We start from the raw sequence: 17911 nt of genomic DNA, 5'->3' as shown, positions 1-17911 counted from the left end.
CTGGCCCTGAGATTTAATTAGTAATCAAAAAGCAAACAACACCCCCCAGGCCCGGTCCACTTTGGGAGGCTAGGGTGGGTGGATCACCTGAGGTCAGGAGTTCGAGACTAGCCTGACCAACATGGTGAAACCCTGTCTCTACTAAAAATACAAAAATTAGCTGAGGGTGGTGGCGGGCACCTGTAATCCTAGCTATTTGGGAGGGTGAGGCAGGAGAATTGCTTGAACCTAGGAAGCAGAGGTTGTAGTGAGCTGAGATTGCACCACTGCATTCCAGCCTGGGCAATAAAGCGAGACTCTATCTCAGAAAAAAACAAAAAAAACACCCCACAAAGAAAAGCTGAAGCCCACATAGCTTTACTGGTGAGTCCTACCAAACAATAGCGAACAGGCCAGTAGTACCCTGATACTGAAACCAGACATAGGTATCACCAGAAAGGAAGTACAGATCAATATCTCTCAGACATATGGACACAAAGTACTAGTAAACCAAATTCAGCTGCATATTAAAGGAATCATACACCAGGCTACTCTCTGCCTAGGGGGTAGCCCTGCTCTGCAGAAGCAGCCAAAAATATATAAATAAATAAATATATTATACACCACAACCAAATTGGATTTATTACTAATACAAGGTTGGTTTAATATCCAAAAATCAACTAATGCAATACATCATATCAGTAAGATAAAGGACAAAAACCATATGATCATCTTAATAGATGCAGAAAATGTATTATACAAAATCCGTTATTGATGATAAAATCTTAGTAAACTAGAAAAAAGAAAGAACTTTTTCAAGCTGATAAAGGCCATCTGTGAAAAACCCACAGTTAACATCAGACTTAATGGTGAAAGATGGAATGCTTTCCCCCTAAGATCAGGAACAAGACAAGGATGTCTGCTCTAGCCACTTCTGTTCAACATTGGACTGAGTTCTAGCCGGGGCAATTAGGCAAGAAAATGAAAGAAAAGGCGTCCAGATTGGAAAGGAGGAAGTAAAGAAAATTTACATTCTAAGTTGTATTCTGAATATAGGTGTTATGGAATGAATGAACTGTGTCCCACAAAAGATATGCTGAAGTCCTGAGGTCCTAACCCCCAGTACCTAAGACTCTGACCTTATTTGGAAATAGGGTCATTGCAGATGTAATTAGTTAAGATGAGGTCATGCGGGAGTAGAGTGGTCCTTAATGCAGTATGACTATCCTTATAAGGAGGAGAAGATGGCTGGGCGTGGTGGCTCATGCCTGTAATCCCAACACTTTGGGAGGCTGAGGCGGGCAGATCACCTGAGGTCAAGTGTTGGAGACCAGCATAGTCAACATGGTGAAACCCCATTTCTACTAAAAACACACAAACTAGCCAGCTGTGGTGGTGTGCACCTGTAATCCCAGCTACTTGGGAGGCTGAGACAGGAAAATTGCTTGAACACAGGAGGTGGGGGTTGCAGTGAGCTAAGATTGTGCCACTGCACTCCAGCCTGGTCAACAGAGCGAGACTGTCTCAAAAATAATTTTAAAAAAAAGAAGAAGAAGAAAAGGAGAAGACATACAGTGAGAATGATGTGTGATAATGGAGGCAGAGATTGGAGTGATGCACCCGCAAACTAAAGAGCAACACCAGGCCGGGCGTGGTGGCTCACGCCTGTAATCCCAGCGCTTTGGGAGGCCGAGGCAGACGGATCACCTGACGTCTAGAGTTTAAGACCAGCCTGGCCAACACGGTGAAACCCCGTCTCTACTAAAAATACAACAATTAGCCGGGCTTGGTGGCAGGCACCTGTAGTCCCAGCTACTCGGGAGGGTGAGGCAGGAGAATCACTTCAACCCAGGAGGTGGAGGTTGCAGTGAGCCAAGATCATGCCATTGCACTCCAGCCTGGGGGACAAGAGCGAGACTTCGTCTCAAAAAAAAACAGCAGAAGCTAAGAAAAGGCATGCAAGAAATTCTCCACTAGAGTTTTGAGAGAATGTGGCCCTACCAACACCTTGATTTCAGACTTCTAGCCTCTAGAACTGTGAGAAAATGAATTTCTGCTGTCTTAGGCCAACTCGTTTGTGGTAATTTGTTCTGGCAGCTCTAGCACACGATACAATGAGTAAATACCTTCTTCCATTGCCCTGGGATAAAGGGACTCCAAGAAAGGTAGGACCTGGTAGGCAGAAAGATACCTTGGTTACCTGCCACATATCTACCCCTGCTTGGTCAGGAGCAGGTCTCTGTTCCTTTTTAATGGCTAATATCTGCGGTACTAGAACCACCCATACCAAGTGGCTCAGAAAAGCAATGCAACTCTCTTACACTGACTGCCACCATTGTGACAGATATAGATATATAGATATATAGATATATATATATTTTTTTTTTTTTTTTGAGACAGAGTCTCACTCTGTCACCCAGGCTGGAGTGCAGTGGCGCAACCTTGGCTCACTGAAACCTCCCGCCTCCCGGGTTCAATCAATTCTCCTGCCTCAGACTCCCGAGTCGCTGGGACTACAGGTGCCTGCCACCACGTCCAGCTAATTTTTGTATTTTTAGTAGAGATAGGGTTTCACCACATTGGCCAGGCTGGTCTCAAACTTCTGACCTCAGGTGATAAGCCACTGCACTCGGCCTGTGACAGATTCTGTTTGGATGTTTACCCAAATCTACCCCCATTTCTTCTCCAATAAACAGAGCCCCAGTTTTGCTTAGGGGTCTACTTGCAAGAGAAGATGACCTCCTCCTCAGCTCAATGGTAGTCCTGACTAGACTCTATCAGCCTGGCAATCACCTTCCTTTTGCCAAAGACTGGCTTAGGGACAGGCAAGTGAGGGGACACTGCTGGAGAACTTCTGGTAATGATTTTCTCCCTCTTCATAAGAGATACCTTCTTCTTCCACTGCACACTGTCACGTCTCACGCTGCAGCTGGGACTGTGGTAGCTTCTCATGATCAGGAGGAGACCCACAGTCAAATCTGAGGTCCTGAAGATGGATATGTACAGGTAGGAAAATCAGCTGGAAGGTTTTACAGGTGAGAGATCCAGGAGAAAGATGGTGTCTTGGCCAGCATGGTGAGGGTGGAGGTGATGGGAAGATGCTGGAATATTTCAAAGACAGTGTTTTGTATATATTTTGAAGAAAGTGTTTAAAGGATTCAGAGGCTGGATGCGGAGTGTAAGAGAAAAACATGAGTTAAGAAATACTGGATGGGGGTGGTGGCTCATACCTGTAATCCTAGCACTTTGGGAGGCCGAGGCAGGAGGATCACTTGGGTCCTGAGTTTGAGACCAACCTGGGCAACATAGTGGGACCCCATTTCTAAAAACAAACAAAGAATTAGTCAGGCATGGTGGTGCATGCCTATGGTCCCAGCTACTTGGGAGGCTGACATGGGAGGATCTCTTGAACCTGGGAAGCTGAGGCTGCAGTGAGCTGTGGTTGCACCACTGCAGCCCAGCCTGAGCAACAGAGAAAGACCTTGTCTCAAAAAAAAAAAAAAAAGAAGAAGAAAGAAAGAAAGAAAACAAAAGAGAAAAGAAATACTCAAAGGTTTCAGCTTGAGAGCCTGGAAGGAGGGTATTGTCACTGAGATGGGAAAGGCAATGGGAGGAGCAACATCTGCAAGGAATCGAAGTTCAGTCTGCACAGTTAAGTGTGAGATGCCACCTCCAGGCAGAGAAGTTGAATAGGCAGTTAGACATGCGGGAGTACAGCGGAGAGGTCCACACCAGAGACATGAACTTCAGTGCTGCCAGCATGCAGATGGCATTAAAGGCATGAGACTAAATGAAGTCACTCACAGAGTGAGGATAGCAAAGAGAAAGGACTGAGCAGGAGCTCCCATGTGGATGAAGAGAAAGAACCCCTCCGCACAAAAACATAAGAACAAAACACAAATATATAAGGTCACTACATTATCTAACTTTTTATTCGATAACTGCCAGGAGTAATAATAATAATAGCTTACTATGTGCCAGGTCTTTGTAGATATATTATCTACTTTAATTCTCACAAAATCACATTAGCAATTTTAAAATACCAATTAAATCATTTAATGCTACCATGACACAAGCCAAAATAAATAAAAATAAAACCCAGTTTAGCGGGGGAGTGGGAAAATAAACCCCTGAAGCATAGCTGGTGACACTTTAACCAGAGAGGAATGTGGCAGCAATATAACAAGAGCTTGAAACTCAGCATACCTTTTAAAGGAGAAAAAACTGTGATATATATTCACTGTAGCTCTGTGACATGTTCACTGTAGCTCTGTCAACAAGCATAGGCCAACTGCGGTGGCTCACACCTGTAATTTCAGCACTTCAGGAGGCCAAGGTGGGAGGATCACTTGAGGTCAGGAGTTTGAGACCAGCCTGGCCAACATGGTGAAACCCCATCTCTGCTAAAAATACAAAATTTCGCTGGGCATTGTGGCGTGCATCTGTAATCCCAGGTACTCGGAAGGCTGAGGCAGGAGGATCCCTTGAACCTGGGAGGCAGAGGTTGCAGTGAGCTGAGATTGCGCCATTGCACTCCAGCTTGGGCGACAAGAGTGAAACTCAGTTTCAAAACAAAAAGAAGCATAAAAAACTGGAACGACTCCGGGCCAGGCGCAGTGGCTCACACCTGTAATCCCAGCACTTTGGGAGGCCAAGGCGGGCAGATTACGAGGTTAGGAGATTGAGACCATCCTGGCTAACACGGTGAAACCCCGTCTCTGCTGAAAATACAAAAAATTAGCTGGGTGTGGTGGCTAGGGCCTGTAATCCCAGCTACTCGGGAGGTTGAGGCAGGAGAATGGTGTGAACCCGAGAGGCGGAGCTTGCAGTGAGCCAAAATCATGCCACTGCACTCTAGCCTAGGTGACAGAGCGAGACTCTGTCTCCAAAAAAAAAAGGAGAAATGTTCAACTATCATAAGGTTGTATATTAACAGGGAATAAGACTTAAATGGTGGCTAGAGCTAAGTGAAGGCCGAGTGGAAGCTAATTTGAAGCCACTAATTCTATGTTTAGAAGAACATTGTTTCTTATCATACATTATCGATTTCTGGTTTCCAGTGTACTTTATGCATGGCTCCTACCCAAGTTCTTTCTCTGTGAAGCTTAACGTTATTTCAAAAGATTATTTATTTATTTATTTAGACAGAGTCTCGCTCTGTCACCCAGGCTGGAGTGCAATGGCGTGATCTTCACTTACTGTGACCTCTGCCTCCCAGGTTCAAGTGATTCTCCTGCTTCAGCCTCCTGAGTAGCTTGAATTACAGGTGCCCGCCACCATGCCCAGCTAATTTTTGTATTTTTAGTAGAGACAGGGTTTCACCATATTGGCCAGACTGGTCTCGAACTCCTGACCTTGTGATCCACCCACCTCGGCCTCCCAAAGTGCTGGGATTACAGGTGTGAGCCACCGCACCCAGCCAATGTTACTTTTTTAATGGAGCCATGTGAGGGGAAGAGGCACTGTAGGGTAAGGAAGGGGATTAAAGATGTAGCACTCAGGCTACTAAACAATGCATTGCCAGGCCCTTTCTCCTCTGCCTGAAACATGCAGCCTTTTCTCTCTGAAATTTTCACACCGCCTTCAAAGACCAGATCAGATGATATTTCATATGCAGAGTCACCGCCAATCTGCTAGTCAGACTGGACCCCTATCCTGTGTTCCTATGGTACTTTTGATCCTGCCATTATGGAATTTTATGTATTGTTCTAAAATTAAGTGTGGACATACCTTCTTTCCTCCAGGTCAGGAGTGTGCTTAATTATTTTTTTCTCTCAAGTATCAGTATAGTGCCTGGCAAATTATAGGTGCATGATAAAGGCTTGATGACTGATTGGATCCCTTGTAGACTCATTGACTCATTTATTCCTTATAGATTCCTTAATTGCCTGCTAGGGAGTAAGTATTGGGACTATTCCATCTGGACTCTCCAGATCAGTCTAACCTTTCCAGTTCAATGCAGCATCTCTCAACTGGGAGCACAGGGAGGCAAACAGGATTCCCATTCATGTTTCTTGAGAAGAGACTTAAAAATAAGGCAGGAGAGAGAGGATATAATGTTAGCCTCTAGGGGAAAAGGAGATCAGATTCCAGTTACATGACCTTCCTTCTCTAGACAGTCCTGTCATTCTTTCTAACTTCCCAGTTTGAGAACTGCTCAGCAACTAGACAGAAGAGATGGAACCAGAATGAGAAGAAGGATTCATACATTGTCCTGTGGTGGAGTCTAGATGAAAACATGGCTGGCGGCCGGGCGCGCTGGCTGATGCCTGGAATCCCAGCAGTTTGGGATGCTGAGGTAGGTGGGTCACTTGAACCCAGGAGTTCAAGACCAGCCTGAGCAACGTGGCAAAACCCCGTCTCTACTAAAAATACAAAAAAAATTAGCCAGGCATGGTGGCATGTACCTGTAATCCCAGCTACTTGGGAGGCTGAGGCAGGAGAATCACTTGAACCTGGGAAGTGGAGGTTGCAGTGAGCCGAGATCGCGTCACTGCACTCCAGCCTAGGTGACAGAGCAAGATTCCGTCTCAAAAAAAAAAACAAAAAACTCGCATGGATTAGTTCTCTATTGTTACTGTCACAAATTACCAAAATTCACTGACTTAAAACAACACAAAATGATTCTTTTACAATTCTAGAGGTCAGAGATCCAAAATGAGTTTTTCAGGGCTAAGATCAAGGTGTCTCTGCAGGCTGGTTTCTCTGGAGGCTCCAGGGAGAGCCCGTTGCCTTTCCAGCTTCGAGAGGCGGTCCCCATTCCTTGACTTGGGGCCTCACGTCACACTGCCTTTCTCCCTCTGCCTCCACTGTTACATCGCCTTCCATCTGCTCCAGTCCTCTGCCTCCCTCTTACAAGGAGCTTTGTGGCCCACACAGATAATCCAGGATAATTTCCACATCTCAAGATCTTTACCTCAAGTGCACCTGCCAAGTTTCTTTTCCCTTTTGTCAGAGTTCCAGGGATGAGGGCACGGACCTCTTAGAGGGGCCATTATTCAGCCTCACAACACACTAAATGTGAAACTCTCATTATAACAAAAAAGCCTGTGCATCCAGAAAGCTCTTATTGGGTACTTCTGGTCGTCTTAACCATTGCAGCAGATCTATGGCACGACTGACTTATTGATCGTGTATATCATTTAATGTGGCTGAAAAAAATTATGACCAGGCTGGGCTCTGTGACTCACACCTGTAACCCCAGTACTTTGGGAGGCTGAGGCAGGCAGATTACAAGGTCAAGAGATCGAGACCATCCTGGCCAACATGGTGAAACCTTGTCTCTACTAAAAATACAAAAATTAGCTGGGTATGGTGGTGCACACCTGTAGTCCCAGCTGAGGGAGGCTGAGGCAGAAGAATCACTTGAACCCTGGAGGCAGAGGTTGCGGTGAACTGAGATTGCGCCACTGCACTCCAGCCTGGGTGACAGAGCAAAACTCCGTCTCAAAAAAAAAAAAAAAAAAAATTATGACCCATGCCACCATACCAGCCCATTGCAAACATAATAGCTGAGCTAAGTGCCCCTGCTGACAGAAGGAACACATGCAAATAGGCTCATGCTCTATAAGGACACTGAGGAGAAGGGAGAAGATCATTCGGAGTGAGCTTCAGAGTATTATACACAACAATAAATGCAATAATTTAGGAATGATAATGCGTTGTCTCAGTTAATGTGCTTATCCCTATTTGGAATTATATTGTTTACATAGATATTTCTTTCCCACTATTATCCTCCCACCACCAGAACGTCAATGCCGTGAGAGGAGGAACTATATTTGTCTTATGTCCCCCAGGGTCTTGAAAAAGCCTACTAGGTGCTAGTAGTAGCCAAATAGTAGTTCAATAAATATCTGAACACATTTTTGTCTTTTATTTTTATTTTTTGAGACAACACTACAGGGAGGAAGCTAGATCAAGACCAGCGTATATACTATACACTGACTTACACCAACAGCCAAGTTGGTGGCCACACAACTGCCCAAAGCAAAACTTTTTTAAAGAATTAAAAATTAAAGAATTTCCTGTCACCCAGGCTGGAGTGCAGTGGCATGATCATGGTTCACTGCAGGTTCGATTTCCTGGGCTCAAGCAATCAATCCTCCCACCTCAGCCTCCCTAGTAGCTGGGACTACAGACAGGCGTGTGCCACCACATCTGGCTATTTTTTTTTTTTTTGTATTTTTAGTAGAGATGGGGTCTCTACTTTCTATTTTTAGTAGAAAGGCTGGTCTCAAACTCCTGGGCTCAGGTGATACACCCACCTCGGCCTCCTAAAGTGCTAGGATTACAGGAGTGAGCCACTGTACCTGGCCTACATTTTTAAAAAGTGTAAGCTACTAACTTGCTAACTACTACTATACAACTAACTTTCCATGCATTAAAAAAGAAATAAGAAGGAAGGACCAAGCATGAGTTCATCTACATCAATAGAATTTGATTAACGAAATAATAGAAGATAATTTTAACCTGTAACATATGCAATGTACGACATGAGCTCACATGATGAAGGGAAGGGAAGTCATGGGTGTGATTGTTCACTATCGTTTTCCCTGCAGAATTAAGAACAGAATTTGACAGAATTTGATGTGAAGGTTATGAGTACACAGATTTGCATCCTGGCAGGCCAGTGTATCACCTCTTAAACAACAGTCGTATCTAGATGGAGGGGTGAGGTGAACCCATCCCACGTCCTTGCCGTGAGATGCCAGCCTGATCTCCTCTCCTCCAGTTAGCCGGCTCCCTTGGCTAGGAAGAACCACCTACCCAGTGCAGCAGGGCACTCACATCTGGTGTGGGTGGTGGGGGTGCTGACACCACCCACTTATTTGAACTTTGTTTCTATTCTGTTTCCTTTCGTTCAGCTTACACCTCCACAGCAGACCTAGCTTCCTCCCTGTAGTGTTGTTCCCAGTGAAGGGAAATGGTGTCACTGTGCCCCGGGGGCTCCTCTTTGAATTAAAGCATCTTGGTTTCAGCCATCTCTGCTTGAAACGATGATGTACTTGGCTTTCCTAACTAGCTGGACTCCTGGTCTGTGCTGCCTGGCAGCACTCACTGACTTACACCAACAACCAGGTTGGTGACCACACAACTGCCCAAAGCAGAACTTTTTTAAAGAATTAAAGAGCCCTACGAGATAAATATATGTAAGAAACACAGCTTACTCCTATACCCAGCTAGCCTTCTGCCTCACATGCATTTGTGTGTGTGTGTGTGTGTGTGTGTGTGTGTAATTTAGCATGCATGCTCCCCAACACTGCAGCTTCCCCTGGTGGGATCTGGGCAGCCTGCCAAGACCTCTGGCTTATCTGATGCCAGGCATCCTGCCCAGGCCTCTCTGGGAGGCAGGGATTCACTCGGTGGTCCCGTCTACAGCAGGAGCAGTGAGCAAGTGCTGGATCATGGGTTCTGCCTCATCTTGTTCAATCTCATAATAAAGGCTGCCTGTTTTGCCTCTGCCTGTTCCTACCTGGCCAGTCCAGTCCTGCCTGCTATTCGTCCTCGTATTCCTGCTACACACTTGCCTGGCTACACACTTGAAGGCTGTTGGCTCTGGACGAGGTCCTGTGCATCTGCCCCTCCCAAACTCACACAATAGAGAATATGATCCCCCTCCTCAAAACCATTCAGGGGATTAGGATACATGGGATGCAGGAATGGCAATCACCAGCTCCAATCTGGAAGATACATGTGGAAAGAATATGGAGTTAGCTCAACCTTACACGTTTCAAATCTTGGGACACCACTGAGCAGCTTTGTGATTTGAACAAATCGTGCAACCTCGTAGGGCCTCAGTTTCCTCATTTGTACCATGGAGATGATACAGTAAAACTCCAGCATGGTATGATGAGTGGGGCAGAAGCGGTCAATCTTATAAAATGCAAGGGTGCATTAGTGAGAAATGTATGTCATGACTTGGGTTTCCAGGGTTCTGGCTATGCGAGTTAAATCCTTCCCAGGCTCAGCTGTGGTTTACAGCCACCTGGACATTGTTTACTCTAGTTTAAATATTGATGGGGACAAACATGGGTGCTGTGGCTGACTAAAGTGCTTAGGACAGCAGAGGAATTATTCCAGGAATTTCCTAGTTACCTGCCACCTTGTGTGAATCCAGGGAAATGTGGCTGAGCAAATACAGAGGAAATGGGGACTCACTCTCTGCTTCTCCCCTTCCCAGAAGTGAGTTGCAGTTCTCCCCCTTTTTGTTGGTAGAAATTTTAGCTTATTCCCATAGAAGCTGGGGGAAGGCAAGGAACTGGGAATCAAATAACAATTGCATGACTATCTGGATTTGCTTTATTGAAGAGTCTTACTGTAATGCCTGTCCTGTTAGTGTTGTTGTAAAGATTAAGGATGACATATGAACAAGTCATAGTGCTTGGCATATAGCATTTGCTCATTAAATGGTAATAATGTCACAAATGTTTTTAAGCACATGCTGTGCCCTGGGCACTATACTGGGTGTAACAACCATAGCAGTGATTATGACACATAATCTTTCGAAGCACAATAGTTTAGCAGAAGTCACAGCTCGGAGCAGTGCCCTGGAACCTATGAAGGTTAAGCTATCACTATATTTTTTTCTAAAACACCATTTTTCCCTAAATACTTGAAAACACTTAAGGTCTTATATGTATGTTTTGGAACAGAATATTTCACCCCCTTCTCTAAAGCAGTGGTTCTCAAGAGGGGTTGATTTTCATCTCCCAGGGGACATTTGGTGATGTCTACAGACATTTTGTGTAGTCATAAGTTGTACATGTGTGTGTGGACGTGCACTCCTGGCATCTAGTTGAGTGGAGGCCAGCGATGCTGCTAAAATCCTATAATGCCAGGTCAGCCCCTACAACAACGACCTACCTGACCCAAAGTTTCAAGTGTCAAGGCTTAGAAACCGTGGTCTAGAAGGTAACTGCTTAATCCACAGTCATTTATTTTTGGCTGCAAAGGGAGAGAAACACCTTTTACTCTTAAAAGTCTTAGAAAGCCTGGCCTTTATATTCTGTGTTCCATGACACTTGGCCATGTTTGAGGAGAGGGTGGACAAAGCTATCCTAACTTCTAGATTCAGAAACACATTCCTCTCAGGGCAGAGAAAATTGACCTGGGAGTGACTGTTTCAGAGTTTTCAGCACTTTAATGTAATTATTTTGGTGAGGGTTATATTTAACTGATTCTCTTATATAAATAAGTCATTCAAACAAAAAGCTCCTGGAAAAGATCTTGCCTTCTCTACCATTTGAAAACCCTACCAAGATATGCAAATGAGCCAAATCAGCTCCAGGTCACTGAACCCGTCTTCGGCTCATGTGGCCTTTTTTCTTTTCTTTTTAAAATGTTTTCAAAGTTTGCTTGGGCATAATTAATCCAATTTGGTCTTTGGGGCAGCCCAGATTTCCAGAGTAACGGGGTTCAAATCTCACATGTGCAGCAGAGCAATCAGATTTTGGACAAAGCAGAGGATGAAGAAGAGTGAGGCAAAACAGAACGACATCAGGGAGTGGTGGGTATAGCGCAGAGGGAGAGAGGACACCAAAGAAGTAGGGAACTAACCAACATAGAAAAATCAAAACCACCAAAATGTCCAGTCCTCCGCTCAGCTTCATGTGTCCTGGTTCCCCACCTCAACTTACTTCTTTGCCTCCTGCTCCGCTTCCCCAAAGCACTTCAGTGGATTTGAGTCTAATTCCTCTCTTCTACTTTCTGGGTAGCAGGGGAGTGCCTCTCTCATAGCTGGGTTCTGAAGCAGAATCCTGTCTTGTAGCAGCATTCCTCTCTAAAGGAAAGCAAGGAGGTGTATGTAAAATTCATGATGTTAGGTTGGTGCAAAAGTAATTGAGCTTTTTGTCTTTTTTTTTTTTTTTTTTTTTTTATGGCACTAACCTAATAATTTCAGCATGTTCATTCACCTTGTCATAGGGGATTATCAGCAAATATGTACTGTTATTGTTGTTGATGATGAAGCTTGGATAGCCACTAGTTAGTGCCAGACACAAGATGTATGAACCAGACACAAGATGTCTCTCCACACTTTGGTTGGATGATGACTCAAACTGTGGCATGAACGCTTTGAACTCTATTTTGTGCCTCGTTGGTAGAACAAGCTACATCCTTTTTCTTAGAAATGAGATTTTATTTTTAAATGTGCAACATCTGATCTGAAATGTGCAAAACATTTTTTTTCTATTGCAGTCATTTTACTTGGAACTTGTTGCAGATGTCAAAGGCGGTATTACAGATTCTTATTATATTACAGATAGAACAATTTCTGAGACCATCAACAGATGTTATGCCTGCATAAGAAAATCATCCACAATGGAAAGTCACAAGTTAATAAAAAGTCATTTGTAATATCTGTGGTTAATAGGATTTTATCTGTGTTTTATGAAGCACTATTCTTTTTAAAAATGTTGTTGCTGGTTGATGCCAAGTGTTCTGCAGATCTTCCCTAAAAGTACAAGAATTTAATAAAACCATCCTGAAACAATATTTCATTGCTCAAACTTGCCCCTGACATACTGACCTTCAATAATGAAACTCTTCTTTATCCCAAACCTTAACGGCTATGCACACGTCTTGACCAAAGTACCTTTCCTTCTCTTGAATTTCTCTAACTTTGGTTTTGAATTCAACTCTTAGGGATCCATTGAGTTTCCCCTGGCTTCCTTCAAACATATTTAATAAACTGCCCACATGCCTTGCACATAGTATGTGTTCAGTGATTGACAGAACAACAAGAAGGGCTTTGCAAAATGGGATATCAATACGTTATGCAATTGGCTGTCAACTGGGTTTCCACCGATGGCCTCTTGTTGTTCCCTGCCCTCATCTGAGCATTACTAGGAGTGAGTAATCTCTCACCAGGCCAGTGTCCCTCCAATTCTGATGGACTCTGGATTGTGCTGGAAAGTGAAGGAGAATTATCGCTGTGGTCTTCCTCAGCAGCCCAGATGTTTCTCATTCAGCATGTATGCTCTGTTAACATTTATCTCCAGGCCCGAGGGGTCAGGTCAATTATATAGAAGTCCAAGCTAGTGAAAGGAATGGAAATGACGAGCCTTGAAAATTCTTCACTCTTTGTTCTTCTGATGGGCGACAGGATAATTAGTCCAAGTGAGAGGCAGCCTTTCCCAGACTATATTTAGTCTAATTGCAGAGCTTTCTTTCCCCTGGAGGAGCCTTGGATTCCTCCCTGGTGGATGGTAGTGCCTGAAAGAGAACAAAGTCAAGCAGGCCGGCCACAGCCACAGTGGGGCATACTCTCCCCTTCTCAGGAGGGAGGTGGGTCTAGGGCAGCTCAGCTTGTGTCCAGGATTCAGGAAATGGGGTTCAACCCCCAACTGTGCCACTGGCTAGCTGTGTAACTGAGGACCCCCGATCCCCTTTGAGCCTCGGTGTTTTGCATGTTCAATAAGCATGATAATCTCTACCTCACAGGAGAGTAATGAGGATGAATGTGGTAACTTTTGCAAATTGCTTTGTGAATTGTAGGTGTGTGACATAAATGTAGGTGGATTGCCATAAATAACAGAAATGCCCAGGTTTCCCCCTTCTTCTCAAAGGGCCAGTGCCTGTTTACCCTTGGCATGTGAGGCTCTGTCACACGTATGAGGAGAGCCTGCCATCACCTTCGCTTCCTTCCTCCTCCTGAGACCACTGTTTCCAACCCTTAAGCACGTGGTTAATGCTAAAAAAAAAAAAAAAAAAAGTTATTGCCAATATTACTATTTGCAATGAAAAGTATTGATTCAGCAAAGAGAAGAGACACAGTGCTATGTTAGTCCATTTTATGCTGTGATAACACAGTGCCTGAGCCTGGGTAATTGATAAAGGATAGAAACTTACTTCTCACACTCCTGGGATCTGGGAAGTCCAAGGTCAAGGCACCAGCATCTAGTATGGGCCTTCCAGCTGCATCCTCACATGGTGGAAAGTAGAAGGACAAGAGAGACCAAACCACCTCCCACAAGGCTCACCCTTTTTAACTTTCATTTTTTTCATGACACAGGGTCTCACTCTGTTACTCAGACTGGAGTGCAGGGGCACCATCATAGCTCACTGTACCCTCAGAGTTCTGGGCTCAGGCTACCCTCCCGCTTCAGCCTCAGGAGTAACTAGGACTATAGGTGCGTGCCACCACGCCCAGCTACATTTTCAATATTTTTTTTTTTTGTGAAGATGGGGTCTCACTATGTTGCCCTCGCTGGTTTCAAACTCCTGGCCTCAACCAATTCTCCCACTTTGGCCTCCTAAAGCGCTGGGATTACAGGCTTGAGCCACCATGCCAGGCCCCATTTTTATAATACAGCAGCATTTATCCATTCATAAGGGTAGAGCCTTCATAACCTAACAACACCCTAAAAGCCTCTACCTCCCAACCATTGTTGTGCTGGGCAATACATTTCCAACACATGAATTTTGGGGGACACATGCAGACCATAGCAATAGTATACTGAATTGTTTAAATATATATACTTGCAAATAAATTGAGGAGAGGTAATGTTTAGAAAAGCACTTTTTTTCATTCACAATAGGAACACCTAAAAGAATATAACATTGATATGCCTTTATCTCCTCAGCTATAAGTTTATGAATTTAATCATTTTAATATAATTTGACATTAAAGCATTTAACTTTTCCTTGAGATGACTTCCTTCCCCTCGTTTTCTGTTTCTCCTATTTCCTCACCTCTCAAATGTAAAAAAAAAAATTTGAAAATTACAAATGAATTATATTGAATTAGACATATATTTACTGAACCCCTAGTATGCAGAACTAAAAAAAGACTGAAACATATGGGTTTTCCCCTCCAACTCCTTCTTGTCATAATACTCCAGTGACAACATGCACATTCAGAAGCATTCATTACCAAGGCGCTCAGTGTTTTAAACATTTCCTTCAACATCCTTAACACTGCTGATCCAGCTGAGGTCATAAGGTGCTTTTCCTTCTCAGTGATTCATCCTGCACCCTGCCAGACCTTTCAGTCAAACAACGAAGTCGAAGCTTACTGTCCCAAGGAAAGAGGATGGACATTGGCTAAAACAAAGACATTATGTGTGCTTCAACCAGACTTTTTTGTTGTTGTTATACTTTAAGTTCTAGGGTACATGTGCATAACTTGCAGGTTACATAGGTACACATGTGCCATGTTGGTTTGCTGCACCCATTAATTCCTCATTTACATTAGGTATTTCTCCTAATGCTATCCCTCCTCCTGCCTCCCACCCCCCGACAGGTCCCAGTGTGTGACATGAGAACATGCAGTGTATGGTTTTCTGTCCTTGTGATAGTTTGCTGAGAATGATGGTTTCCAGCTTCATCCATGTCCCTCCAAAGGACATGAACTCATCCCTTTTTATGGCTGCATAGTATTCCATGGTGTATATGTGCCACATTTTCTTAATCCAGTCTATCATTGATAGACATTTGGGTTGGTTCCAAGTTTTTGCTATTGTGAATAGTGCCGCAATAAACATACATGTGCATTTGTCAACCAGATTTTTTTAACGTCCATAGTGAGACAATTGTCTTGAAAGTTAGGTTTTCTGAGAAAGAGCTATTTCTCAGAAACCCTAGAGATGGGTTTCTACATATGAAGAAATAAAGCCTCTTAGAGGACTTATAATGACCATAGAGAGTAAGAAGCATAGATTTGTGCCACGCATGGAGGAGAAAGCCCTTCCACCAGAGAGGAAAGGATCTGGGGACAAAAAAGAGAAGGGCAGGAATTTAGGGGCAAGGTCTCTTGGCTGACCTGTGTCAAAACTACAATATTGTAATATTCACATGAGTATAGGTTGATACAAGAATATCAAGGCTGGTGTCCTTATTCCCTGCACTGAGTGTGGGGATACTAATTGCAAAGCTCAGAGAAACTGTGGCATTGGACTGATACAGTAGCAATGGCTAAGAGAGGTGCCTCAGTAGGTGGGTCTGGAGTGTAGCCCCTTCAAATACGTTATAATCCAGAGCAGGGTAGAGCAGTGTTCTCAAACTTTTTGGTCTCGAGAAGGCAGACTGTCTACTGAGCCTGTTTCTCTAGGGAGTGGTTTTTGGATTCGGGATACAATATCAAAGATACACATGTGTGTGTTTGTGTGTGTGTGTGTAATTTCAGTATTTTTGATTCCTCAAAAAGTCTTAAAAGTGTTGGGAAACTGTCAAGCTCATGGGGTGGATATATATTTTCCCCCAATGTTTTACTTTAAAGCTCAAATTTTAACATTGCCACAAATACTGTCAATTGTTTTTTTTTGTTTTTTTTTTTGTTTTTTGAGGCAGAGTCTCAAAAAAAACTTGCCCAGGCTAGAGTGCAGTGGCACCATCTCGGCTCACTGCAACCTCTGCCTCCTGGACTCAAGCGATTCTTCTGCCTCAGCCTCCCAAGTAGCTGGGACTACAGGCATGCGCCACCATGCCCAGCTAATTTTTTGTATCTCTTTAGTAGAAATGGGGTTTCGCTATGTTGGCCAGGCTGGTCTTGAACTCCTGACCTCAGGTGATCCACCTGTCTCGGCCTTCCAAAGTGCTGGGATTACAGGCATGAGCCACTGCACCTGGCCAGTCAATTGTTGTTCTTAAGTGACAGGTTCACTTTGTTCATTTTCCAGGAAACTCCCAAATCTGAACCATAGCCAGTCCTTCTCTTAAGTAGTGTTCCATGTAAAAAGCACTAGCTCAGCTCATGATTCAACCACACACATACTTTTTCTGTTACTATACCTTAATATGCAATAAGAGTGTTTTATGTATGAACTCCCCATTTTGTCATACATACAGAAATGACAGGAAGTGGGGTTGAGATTTAGCACATTTAAAAAAAGTTTATTCTAATAAACCATTTTAAAATGGAACTTACAACACATTTTGAACTGAAAAGAAATGAAGCAACAGCATATGAGAATTGTTGAGATGCTGTGAAAGCAGTACTTGGGGGAAAGTTTATAGTTCTAAGCACCTATATTAGAAAAGAAGAAAGGCCTCAAATTAATAACATCAGCTTCCAAATTAAACACTGGACAAAGAAGAATTAAACCTAAAGTAAGCAAAATAAACGAAACACAATGAGTATCAGAGTGAAAATCAGTGGAACAGAAAACAGAAAACCAATACAGAAAATCAGTGAATCCAAAGCTGGTTTAATATCCTGAAATCAATCCATGTAATTTATCATATTAACAGATTGAAAAAGTAAACCATATCACTAGATGTAGAAAAAGCAGCTGACAAATCCCAACAACCCTTCCTGATTAAAAAACAGTAAAAAACTCTCAGCAGGTAATAGAACAAAAACTTCCTCAGCCTGATAAAGGGCATCTAGGAAAAACCTATGGCTAACATCATACTTAACATGAAATACTAAATGCTTTCTCCGTAAGATCAGAACAAGGATGCCCACTCTCTCCACATCTTTTCAACATAGTACTGGTGGTTATAGCCAGAGCAGTAAGGCAGAAGGGGAAAAGTTATCCAGAATAAAAATGTCTTTGGAGATGACACTGTTATCTGCATAGAAAATCCAATGGAATGTTCAAAGAAGCCAGTAAATCTAATACGTTAGTTTAGCGAGGTAGGATACAAAATAAGTACAAGAATATAAATCGATTGTTTATAACAATTAACATTCAGAAAATGAGTGTTAAATTTTAAAATTGAAATTAAAAAAATTTATTTATAGTATCATTTAAAAGATTAAAATGGGCCGGGCGCGGTGGCTCAAGCCTGTAATCCCAGCACTTTGGGAGGCCGAGACGGGCAGATCACGAGGTCAGGAGATCGAGACCATCCTAGCTAACCCAGTGAAACCCCGTCTCTACTAAAAAAATACAAAAAAACGAGCCGGGCGAGGTGGCGGGCGCCTGTAGTCCCAGCTACTCGGGAGGCTGAGGCAGGAGAATGGCGTAAACCCGGGAGGCGGAGCTTGCAG

General features: G+C 43.6%; 1 long non-coding RNA gene across 2 annotated transcripts in view; it reads right to left on the bottom strand.

Moving 5' to 3' along the window:
* The window catches only part of LOC117062614, a 34888-nt gene extending 20764 nt beyond the window's left edge, over positions 1 to 14124 (bottom strand). Inside the window, exons 1-3 of one of the 2 annotated variants that reach the window (XR_004428452.1) lie at positions 13828 to 14124; positions 12844 to 13669; positions 11616 to 11758 (exon numbers count right to left, since the gene is read on the bottom strand). This is a non-coding gene — a long non-coding RNA (uncharacterized LOC117062614). Of the gene's footprint in view, positions 1 to 11615; positions 11759 to 12843 lie in introns of both variants that reach the window. The other variant, XR_004428451.1, reaches the window with a different exon arrangement.
* Between the last annotated feature and the right edge of the window lie 3787 nt (positions 14125 to 17911).

Source organism: Trachypithecus francoisi, unplaced genomic scaffold (assembly GCF_009764315.1).
Source record: "Trachypithecus francoisi isolate TF-2019V2 unplaced genomic scaffold, Tfra_2.0 Lachesis_group17, whole genome shotgun sequence".
Classification (NCBI taxonomy): Eukaryota; Metazoa; Chordata; class Mammalia; order Primates; family Cercopithecidae; genus Trachypithecus; species Trachypithecus francoisi.
Note: the sequence above shows the minus strand (reverse complement) of the source record. Positions and strands in the feature narration are given on the sequence as shown.